The 11,206-nt window shown below is 42.1% G+C and overlaps 1 long non-coding RNA gene across 1 annotated transcript; it reads left to right on the top strand.

Moving 5' to 3' along the window:
* Positions 1-6,435: 6,435 nt before the first annotated feature.
* Positions 6,436-9,704, top strand: LOC106482740 (uncharacterized). The gene is made up of 3 exons (XR_001292223.1): positions 6,436-6,458; positions 6,856-6,970; positions 9,682-9,704. It is a non-coding gene; the product is annotated as an uncharacterized lncRNA (long non-coding RNA).
* Positions 9,705-11,206: the final 1,502 nt, after the last annotated feature.

The raw sequence follows: 11,206 nt of genomic DNA, 5'->3' as shown, positions 1-11,206 counted from the left end.
TGCAGAAGGTATATCTGCCCTCCACTCCACTTCCAAAATATGTTTGAAATGGACACTGTTAAGACAGTTGGTATTATATTAGAAGAGAAAATTCTTCATGGCTTGCAGCAAGGGTGACAGCATGACATGATAGACTGATGGTCTCTCATATCTGATTTCTCTGGGGAGAGAGTGCTCCATAGGTACTGCATATCTGCAGCTACCATTAATTCTAGATGTAACTGAGAGTAAACTGAAATGGGAAGAGACCTAATTCTTAGTTCCTCTAATTTAGACTGTCCCTAGCAAATGAACTGTTAATTTTGTGATGTATTCCTATAGATAGTGGCCTGTTTTACAGGTGCAGATGATAAGTCTTCTGCATTTCCCCTCGGAAGAGTAAGCAACTCTAATACCCCTTTTGACATAGGATTTAAATTGTGCCTTATTCAGCTCCTCCCATGTCTGACTGTGCTGCAAATCAGAGAGTGAGAGCCTGTAAGCATGGAGCTGGGTCCACTGGCCCATCGTGCAGTAACAGGAGAAATAAAGGAAATGAATGTACTGGAAAGAAAGGAGAGAAAGGATCTATGTGCATGAACCTTCAGGAAAAAAAAGCTTGGGGGGATATCTCTTAAGCTCAGTTAGCAATGATAAGCTGTGGTGAGAAGCTGAAGTGTCAAAGGAGGTGCTGGAACAAAGCTGGTAAATGGGAAAGCAATAAAATCAAACAGTGTTTGTGCAAGAAGTCTGAAGGCGTATAATGAATTGGCAGACCTGCTGAGATTATATATGCTCCTTTCTTAAAACCAGTGAGTGCTTTTAAAAAGCAGCCAGTTTGGTCCCTGTTCTGAAAGGTGCTAGGCATGATTGTGAGGGCCCTACACCAGGGAGGCTTCCTTCAGAAAGCAGGAAAATTGGTTGAAATGCTAACTAAAAATAACACTGCAAGAAGCCTAATAGGACATGATAAGATAGGGAAAAATCAGAAAGTCTCTTAAAAAGAGATTCATGCCCTGTAATTTTATATAAATTGGTGCTGCGTCAAACTATATTAATAAAGAATTTGGCCCCATGGCCCTGACAATTGTCTTTTAAGTTTGAAAAATCGAGGGCTTAAACTGAAAAACGTTGAGGAGAAGTAAGGGAGCGTGTATTTTTGAGCATGACTGTGCCATAATGCTCACTTTGAAATCACTGAATCTGTCTTACAGCAGAGAATCTGACCCACAAACTCATCCCCTTATTGAGAAACATGTTCCGTCTCTCACATCACCCAAGTAAGAGAAAATCTACAAATAGAGCTTCATTGACAGTTCTACTGGTGGTGCCAGAGACAGGACAGAATCCAGCTCATTCCTCCGTGCTTGCTGTTTCATTAATAAAGATAAAATTTACAAAAACATGTAGAACAGATAAATCGAGTAAGAATCCCTTTTATAAACTCAGATTTCTGACTTGCTTTTTAAGGTATTCCCAGCAAACTCTCTTTCCAAAGAGTACAGAGGAGATGCTGTCAAAACATCTCGTGGTTATTGTATTGCTCAGGCAGCACTGAGAAGGTAAGGACAGTGTTTTCCAGAATATTGTCGTGAGCAAAGAGGAATTTGCATGTCATAACTGAGCCTCTTAGCAAGGTTGTTCTAAGGGAGTATGGGAACTGACTCGCTGCTGATATTAGCATGGAGATGAAAAGTAACCTTTTATTTAAGTTCAATATGTATAATGTCCAGTCCTGGAATCCATACCCAGGCAGAACTACCTGGAGTGGGAAAAGGAGGTTCACTGTATGGGACACACAGATCTCCTCATCAGACTTGAGCGTATTGAGCTGCTGCTGACTCTCAGCAGAGCTGCACCTTTGCCAAAGTTTGGGTTTTCGCATCTGTAGGCTCCAAAACAATCTAAGGCTTTTGCCCAATTTCATGCTAAATTAGGACTGAGATTGAATCAGAACTCTGGATCTCAGCTATGCATGACTAAAAGCTGGATACAAATATGAACTTTTCACCCAGAGACCAGCTCTAGGACAGGTCACAAAGTGAACTTCACAATATAACAGTTTAAGGGTAGAGATGTATTTCTCCAACAGCAGAGCAAACACTCTTCATCTTTGGCCATACATCCAGCCCAGAAACATCTCGGGAACCAACATATCTCATCCAACATGACTCAGAAATGTGAGCAGTCCTTTGCACGGTGGGATTATCTCCCAGTATACATCAGTGCCCAAGCTATGTTGTCATTGCCACACTCATGAGTTTTGTCTACTGTGGTCTTGCTCTTCTCTAAAAGGAAATTTTTAAAGTTTTGTCTCTTCTAAATGACCAATACAAGCATTTGAATTTCATTCTCTTTCAAATTCAACAACACTTGACCCTTTAATAGTACAGACGCTGCAACAATTTTTAATCTAAATGCCATTTCTAAGCAAACACCCACAGAGTTATTAGGCATTTGCTCAACACAGTACATCCAACTTACATTAAGAGGACCAAGCTGAGACCCATCTGCTTTTTAAGCATTATTTGGCTCAGTCCCCAAAACCCAGAGTAATAAAAAAAGTGGTTTGTGATTCTCTGTTAAGAGATTTTACAAGATAAGCTGAATTTTTTTTTTAACTCTCTAGCAGTACTTGGCATGACCAAGGACTTCCTAATATGACTGCCTCACTAGGAACATGCATTTTTACACATAATTTAAAATACTGTTAATAGTAATGGGGAAAGGATTATGCTGGCTTCTACAGAATCAGGTTTACCCTTCTCATGAAAGGGAAGCTCTGCTCATAACTTCACCTTGGTAGACCTGGGAAATGATGAAGCTCTCCATGGGGGACCTTACACATAAGAGAAGTAAAAAGATGGTCGGTGTCTTTAAAGCAAAAAAGAGCTTGAATAGCTTCAAAATTAAAACAATTTTTTTACATTTTCATGTTATCCAAAATTATTATGAAAATATTTGTGATACAAATGGTCCATTTTCACCATTATTAACTGGGTTTCTGTTTAAAAAAAAGGTCATTATTAGCTTTGGAAATTTTAATTTTGGAGTAGAAAACAAAGTTTTTATCAAAAGTATCTTTACAAAAGCAAAAGAAAAAAAACACCCTATCTAAAGCTTTAGGTTTTGTTTTTTACCTAGAAAGCAATGAACTCTTCTGAGCAGTCCTGAAGAAAAGGCGTGAGGACTATCTGTGTTTAGATGAAAAGAGCAGAGCTGAATTCAAGTAATTTAGTGTTCTTTTCTTTGTCAATGAAACCAAGCTAAAATACCACAGCATTGTACATTTTACTTATAAAATGAAATACCATTCCCTTTGAAGTCAATGATGATTTTGCTTGGACTGCAGTGAATCCACGATTTTAGCTATATTCTTTATTAGAGGTGATGTGGCGCTGTGACAGGGATGTGCAACAGCTTTTCAGAAGCGAGAGAAAGATCTGTTAATTTGGACAAAATAATGTATTTTTCTCTAATCTCTTTCCATTTTAGATGAATCTTCGAAAATAATTCAACCTCAGCCAACCAGCCCACATACAAAAGATCAGCCCACATCACTGAAGCACATTGAAGTTATAAGACATGGAAAATAAGAGATACCTTAATTGCAGGTCATGCTACCATCTCTACCTAAAGCATCTGTATAGACAAATACATACAAAATGCATTTATCTCTTGGAGCAACCCCTGCACACAGCTCCAGCAGCTTACTCAGTAAGCTCAAGTGTGTTTCTCTCAGCCAGATGATCTTAGGCCAAAGGGCCAGCAGCTATTGAATCATTTACTGTAAGAAATGTGATTCAGTGTGTGCTTTCAGCTGAAAGGACAGAGAAATTGGTACTTTTGTGGAGCCCCAGCTCCAAGATCCTGACACTCACTCACCGCTGTAACTTCCAAATCAAACTTCCTTTGCTGCAGATCCTCACAGCAAATGCAGTTCGATCCAGCCATTCCCACTGACCCACAGCCACAATTCACAGCGTAACAACCTGTGTGTTCACTTATGCTGTGTCTTGCTTCCTAGTACTTAATTTATAACGATGTTGTCCCACCTGCTTTTGAAGTTAATGAACCCTGAGATGGGAGGGAGGATGTAATTTAACTGTTCCTCAAGGTGGATAGCCTACGTGTTGAACCGGTATTGCTCTGTGCTGTAAAACATCACGCTTTCAAGGAGGTGACTTTTAGTCTTTTCTGACTTGGGTAGTTGTCCCTGTTAAGTACCTGCAATTAGTCATTTTCTTTCAAAAGAATAATGAGGATGTAATTTTTAACATTTCTCCCCCCCCCCCAAAAAAAAAGGTACCTCACAAAAGCCACAAAACTTTTTGAAAAGACTCTATAAGGTTAAAACTAACAAATGTCAATTGACAGCTTTGGTTATACAGGATTATTTCAGAAAAAAGTTCGGACCATTAATGCATAATAAGTTGTATAATAAGGGCTTCAGCAACCATAGACCATGAAAATCAACCTTTATTTCCTTACTAATGAGAACAAAATCCTGTTAACACCAGTGAGTAGGCCAAATTCACCATTCAGTCAGAATCACACCACTAGCTTTCTGTGCCTAGCAGCATCGTCTCTCTGCTTGGCCCCCTCCTTGAGACAGTTTACTCTTAGTTGTCCTTGAAAATCAGTATTCTTATTTCACGCTGCTGTCAGAAAGGTTAACATAACAAACACCTTTCCATCTGGGTGCTATAAGACTTTTCACTCAGCGATTAAAATGTGCTCTAGGAATGTTAATTAATTAAAACTGAAAGCACCCAGATGAAGTCAGTGGGTAGCACACAGAGATCATTTCACTCTGGACATCTGTTTAATTGATTACAGCAATACTACATAATGCTTTAGGATAGAGAGTAAAGAAATGGTGAGTTCACTTGAAACCGCACGGGAATTATATTGAAAACATCCAATTTATTAAAAGAACGCCAGTCTTGACAGAGAGATTAGACAGCAGCCAAAGAGCCTATTTCCCTACCAGGCAGTTTGTATAACTGCAATGGTAAGCAAGCATGCCTATGGTTTGCTGCTGTCATGCTCAGAGGAAGACGAGCTCTCTGCATCCCCCAAAAGCCTGTATAATCCAAGGAGAACCTCAGTTCCAGGCTGCTCTCCGAACTCCTCGCAGAGAACTTGGTAGGAATCACTCTTCCTGTGACTCTTCATTGCAATACCACAGTTATACCTTTTCTGGTGGTTTTACTCTGGAAAATTAATCCAGCTTCAGAAACAGTAGCTAATCAAGAGACTGTTAAATAACATTCTTCTGAGTATTTTTGCTTTTCACTAGTACTGTTGTTTTCATTACAGAAGCAGATGTATGTATCAGGAATTTTAACAATCAGTATAATGGAGATTGAACTGGCATATTTTTGTCAGTCGTAAATTAAAACATTCTGCTGCTTTTTGCCACTGCCAATTTGTCATACTTTATACAGGAACATCAGAAAGGCTCAGAACAAAGGTCCATGTAGCTCAGCATCCCATCCCTGGGCAGTGGCCAAGAAAGGTTGCCTCAGGATGAGTATAAGAACAAGGAAAATCAATAGTACTTCTCCAGCCATCTGTGACTCAGAAGCTTCCTGTCTTGCCACCTCGCTGCATCTCTTAAGATTAATAGAGCCCTATTTGGTATTCTAGGGGAAGAAATAGGTATTTAGCATAGGTAGCTTTACAGATCCTGAAATGTCTTTGTTAGTGATGCCCATGGAGTGCTCAAAGGAGAAAAGCTGTTCTGGTTCCCCAGCTAGTCTGTAGTTCCCGGCCATTTTCTGTCTAGTCACTTCCCCCAGTTCATGAGTATCTTCCTGGTCAAATGGGAGCTGCCCCTCTGTTCAGATACAGGATACCTTAGCAATTTTCTCCCAGTCTTCCCTCACCACCCCTTGGCTCTCCTCTGTTTCTTCTTGCCTCGTGAGGCACAGATAGACCATTTTCCCTTTACCACTCACACCTCCAGGCTGTCTGTAAGGGGCAAGCGGAGAGCCAAGGCCCGCAAGAACAAGAGGGGGCCCTCCAGAGCCCCTGCCTAGTGCTGCTGCAGTTCAGGTCTTGGCTCCCATGGGCTGGAAGACCAAAGCTGTGAACCTCAGCTGCCAGGGAAATTAGGCCAGGGAAATTTATCTGCATGGTTGTAGGCAAACCCGCCAGCACACAGTTTTCCAGTAAAGACCTTGGCTGCATAAGGTCTAGGCAGGAGGTCTGAGCCAGCTTGCTCTGGTTCACCACAGGAATGATCCAGCAAGATTAGAGGCAATCAAAACCGTATAGTGCAGGTGAGAAAAGCAAACGCACAATCAAATATGAAATAACTCATCTGGAAGGCGTATCCTGTTGCGTGTTTTAAAATTAACAGCCATTTTGCTGTTTCCATAGAAATGCTGAGGAGCGTTCACAACAATTTGCTGTACTGTCAACAGACTGGTGAAGCTCTGAATGCGGACCCCTGAATGAACTCAGACTTGCAGGTGCAATATTGTTTGACTTTGTAAAGTGGAACTGGAAAGTTGGTACAGTTCACAGAGCACAGGAATGTGTAACTGGAGCAGGAGAGTGCATCCAGCAGAAAGAGTCCCAGCTGTGGTGTTAATAGGTCATTAGGATGGGGATAATTTATTACAAAGCTTTCCCTGGTAGTGCCTTGTCAGGGAAATAATTAAAGGGGTGTAATACACATCAGTGGGGGCCCTAGAACATTCTGCTCTATGGCTCGTGTTAATCCAAATTACTGCAATGCTCTGCCTTGTGTCAGCAGACAAGAGCCTCTAGGCAGTTTAAAAATGAGGTTGCTGCTCCGCAGAGAGAGCATCCAGGTGCGTGCAAAGGCCATGTGTGCCGGTGTTGAATCTTGCCTTGTCTACACAGCTGACTATGCACATGAGTGAGTGCACCCCTGACAGATACGGATGCTATGGATACACACCTGCTAAGGACTGGACCGAGATCCTCCAACCTTGTCATATCAATTGTGGAACAGATGGTGAGCCGTCATCGTTATTATTTCATATTCCAATCTCTTGGAGAGGGACTGTGAGCTGGCAATTTCTTTTTCTCAGCTTGGGACCAACAGATCCTTAAAAGTCACATTATTATTATTCTTTTAATCTCCTGGGAACCAATGAGATTGGGCTAAGTACATGCACAGAGACTAATGAGACATAAAAGACTAATAAGACATAGAGACTAATCAGAAACCCTTGTCCCAAACAGTTTAAGTAAATAGGGGCCTGATTTTGAGGTAAACCAATGAGTGACATATAAAAGACCCCAAATTCCTTTGTGCCCATCCCAATATCCCTTCTTGCCAGAAGGGACATCATTTGGGTACGATCCGATGTGCAGGAAATTACTGTCCCTGCTCACAGCCCCTTCTAGCCCTAACTGTTCGTCATGCGCTCCCAGCCTCTGCAGTGTGAAATCCCTGGGACCTGCTGAGGGTGCTTCACGTGTACCCATTTTACATCATGCATGTACATGCAGCTGATTACCAAGTTCATGGCAGAGCAATGGGGATCTCCAGTTCAGGCACAGTGACTTTTTAAGCTGCTTTAGCATGATTTCAGGCATTCATCTGATGATATCCTTCACATCAGATGAGTACAAAAGGCAATAAAAAATCTTGGTGAACAATTTACAGTGGCAGAGCAGAGCTGAGAAGCCAAAACCACAAGCATCATCTCTGTTAGACAGCAAGATAGCAGAAGCTGCAACAAACCATTCTTACATAATGAAATTCTGTTTTCCGAGTCTCACAAGTTTTCGAAAACACAGCTTTTTCAGGCTTTCCACTGATAACACTTTGAGGCTCTTTAGGGAATGTATGATAAATAAGCAGTCACTATTGCAAGCATGTGTTTGATTACCAATTTTTTTTCCAGAAATATCTCACATTTTATATCCGTGCTGACAAACTGTTACACCTGAAATAGGTCAAATGGCTATATAAATACAAATTACTGAGGGAGATTCCTCACAGTGTCAGAAATGAAAAAAGCTGTCATATCTATGGAGGAAACAAGAATCCTGGGTTTACTTTCATAGTTAGAGAATGAAGTAATGAAGCTGTCATAGAGCTTCTCCAAACCATTTTTTATCTTAATCTTCCTGAAATATTGAATTACAAGAGCTGCAGTAGCAGGCTCCCCAGACAAAACTGTGCTATACATACAAATTAAAAATAAATTATAAATGGCTCTGTAGAGGAAAAATGTAATTCTTCCCATCAAATCATTGAATGAACTGAGGAGAACATGTCTCCTATGTATTATACAGACACTTAACAAGAGAAGGCTACTATTTGTCTTGCTAAAGCAATATCAAGTAATATTTGTGGCCATATTATGCATTATTTTTTGCCAGGCAAGAAAGGCAACTAGGGCTCTTTAAATGAGTAGTGCAGAAAAATAAAGATGTTCCTTAAAATCTAGGCTCCAGGTGCAAATGGATGTTGGATGGAAGATTTTGAGATCCAGATATGAAATTGCATGTGCTGAAATTTTGCAGCTCAAGCCCATCTCTATGATAATAACAGAGGACCCAAGGACTTAGCCCACTCTCAAAATGCTTGTGTTTATGCTTTTTTTCTTTCCGGACCTTTGAACGTGGGAAATGCCAGGAGCATGTACAGAGTGAAGGCTGCCTGCCCAAGCACTGCATGTATCAGATGCTCATTTAGGTGTGCAAATGTGTATTTCCAAAAGTGCATCCTCCTGCTCTCACTGCACTCAGAGGGAGGAGAAGGTGCTCGGAGTATTGTCAGAGTAGTGCTCAGCTGTGTCCAAAACTAAAAATCCTTTGGGGCCAAATTCAGAGATACGTTGAGCACCGGCAGATCCACTCACATTCTCTAGAAGCTGCGGGAGCCCACTGGATGGCCAGCACTTGATTTTTGTCCTAACAGCGATTATTCACAAGTCTCTGGGAGAAATAAAGCCCTCAGCAGTTTGTCATCGTTCCAGGCAGGCAAGAGGACAAAATTACTGAATCCAAATGAAATTGCTGGCAGAATTTTGTGAGATAAAGTACAGCCTGTTACCTGTGCAAAATACCTATATAAATACCTCTGTCCTTGTGGGAGAAGAATTCTGAGCTCTTTAATGACCACATATGGTAACATATTTTGAATGATAATAGCTATAATAACTATAACAACTATCAACAAAGTATCCCAAACACCCAGCTGAGCTCTTGCTATAGAAATGACTCAGGGGTAAGATGGATGATTCAGAAGGTGAAATATTACTTTGCATAGCATGTGGGTGTTCTTCTAAGGTTTCCATCCAAGGACCGACCTTGTTTAGTTTATGAGATCTGACAAGATCACAGCCCTCGCTGCTAGACTGTAATACAAAGCACTGCACTAATTCACAGGTGCCAAATCTGCCACCTCAGATAAAATATACTTGTAATATTCAAATTTCTTATTGAGCCCTCAGCCTTTTCAGTGCGTGCAATTTAAATAGTCAAAGGAAGAATAAATCCAAGTTACATATTGAAAATGCTGCTGAAAACAGCCCAAGGAAAAAATGTTAGTAAACAGCAATTTTAGTACTATGTAAAAGTCTTGTAAAATAATCAGATTTACAGATATATCACACCTTGTCTCAAAGCACCTCATAAACATTAGTTAAACCTCAGAACAAGCATTCCTATGATATAGAGGTATAAGCACCTATTTTCTCTGTTTTACAGAGCCACGCCACACTTCAAGCAACAGATTACACAGTTAGAGAGCAGTGGAGGAGAAGCTGTGACCCTGGCATCTCGATAACCTCTGTGCACCTAGGAGAGATCGGGATTATACTGTTATTCCTATTCCATAAGCAGGGAAAACATCTATGAAGGTCCCTAGCAGAAGATGCTATGGTTGCTATTTCCAAATTACTGTGGAGGCCGGCTGCGTGCCCACCTCGGTGCCGCCATGCCACGCAACCCTGGCAGGCTGCGGCCATTCCCTGCCCCGGCTGCGTCCCTGAGAAAGGTGACGGGTCTGTGGCAGCTCTGGGCTGGATGAGGAGTTTGGCAGTAGCTGGGGTAGGTTGGCTGCTCCTGCCAAAGAGCTGCTGCGTGATTTCTTTCAGATGGTGGAGTCTGGCTGTCATCATGGTATGAGTGGTTGTCCATGCACAGGCAGCCTCCTAATCTCATAAAAAAAATAGGTTGTCATCAGCTACTAGGGCATAATTTCATGATTAGGGCTGTGCAAATAAGGCACTTGATGGGGAGATGGTTGTAACAGAGCATCTTTAAAAGCCTGCCCAAGCAGCTGGCTTTTTCAGCTGGGAAGATGCTTGGAGGCAGCTGGGCCCAATTCCTGCTGTAGGATTTGAGCAGGGCCCTCGCGGAGGGCAGGGACGTGTTGGGAGCAGCACTGCGGGTGTAACTTGGCTTCAACATCTGCTAGCTGGGGAAGGGGGTTGTCCTTCCTTCCCCAAGCCCCGTGGGCTCCCCCTGCTTTCCTTACCCCAGCTCTGGTATTTATGGTCCCAGAGAAAGGGAACCCGGGTAGCAGAGCCACCAGGGACCCCAGCTCCCCGGGTGAGGAGGAGCTGACATCTGCTGGCTCGACTGTGGGAACCAGCTTGTGGCAGTGTCAGGCAAGTGCTGGAGCAGAGCTGGGGAAGGAAGGGAGCAGGCCCAGCTTGCTGAGCTGCAGCTAGCCCTGAGCTCAGCACAGCTGGCCCCCAAAATCACAGCCTAAGGCCCAGTGGGACTCTTCTTAACTTATTTTACATTTAGGGGTTTTTTTTCTGTATTTTTTTCTCCAGTTGAAGCTATTTTATTTGACTCAAATTTGCAAGCATTTTGCTGCAACAGCAGCAGTTGTCCAGTCCTGTGAATAATTACCCTTATATGCCTTACTTGCAAAGAGTACTTCCCTGAGCAACTATTTGGTTAAAGAGAGCTATGCGAGATATATGCTGTGGAAAACCATTTTTGAGAGATGAAAATCTCTGATGGAAGCATGCAGCTCTGAAATGAATGTACTTTTGTTGCACTGAGCGTGCCTACAGAAATGCTAGCAGAAAGGCTTCAACTACCTCTGTGTTAGTAGGGCAGGAACAACTTAATTGCAGTAATAACAAGGTGATTCTGAAAGAACAAATCATCTCTGCAGCAAGCTGCGCCTCAGGCATATGACACTGTTGCAGTGACATCTCCAAACAATTATTTATCCCTGGGGTAGCCCATGGGCTATTGAGCTCAGTGACCCTGC

Source organism: Apteryx mantelli, chromosome 3 (genome assembly GCF_036417845.1).
Source record: "Apteryx mantelli isolate bAptMan1 chromosome 3, bAptMan1.hap1, whole genome shotgun sequence".
Taxonomy (NCBI): domain Eukaryota; kingdom Metazoa; phylum Chordata; class Aves; order Apterygiformes; family Apterygidae; genus Apteryx; species Apteryx mantelli.
Note: the sequence above shows the minus strand (reverse complement) of the source record. Positions and strands in the feature narration are given on the sequence as shown.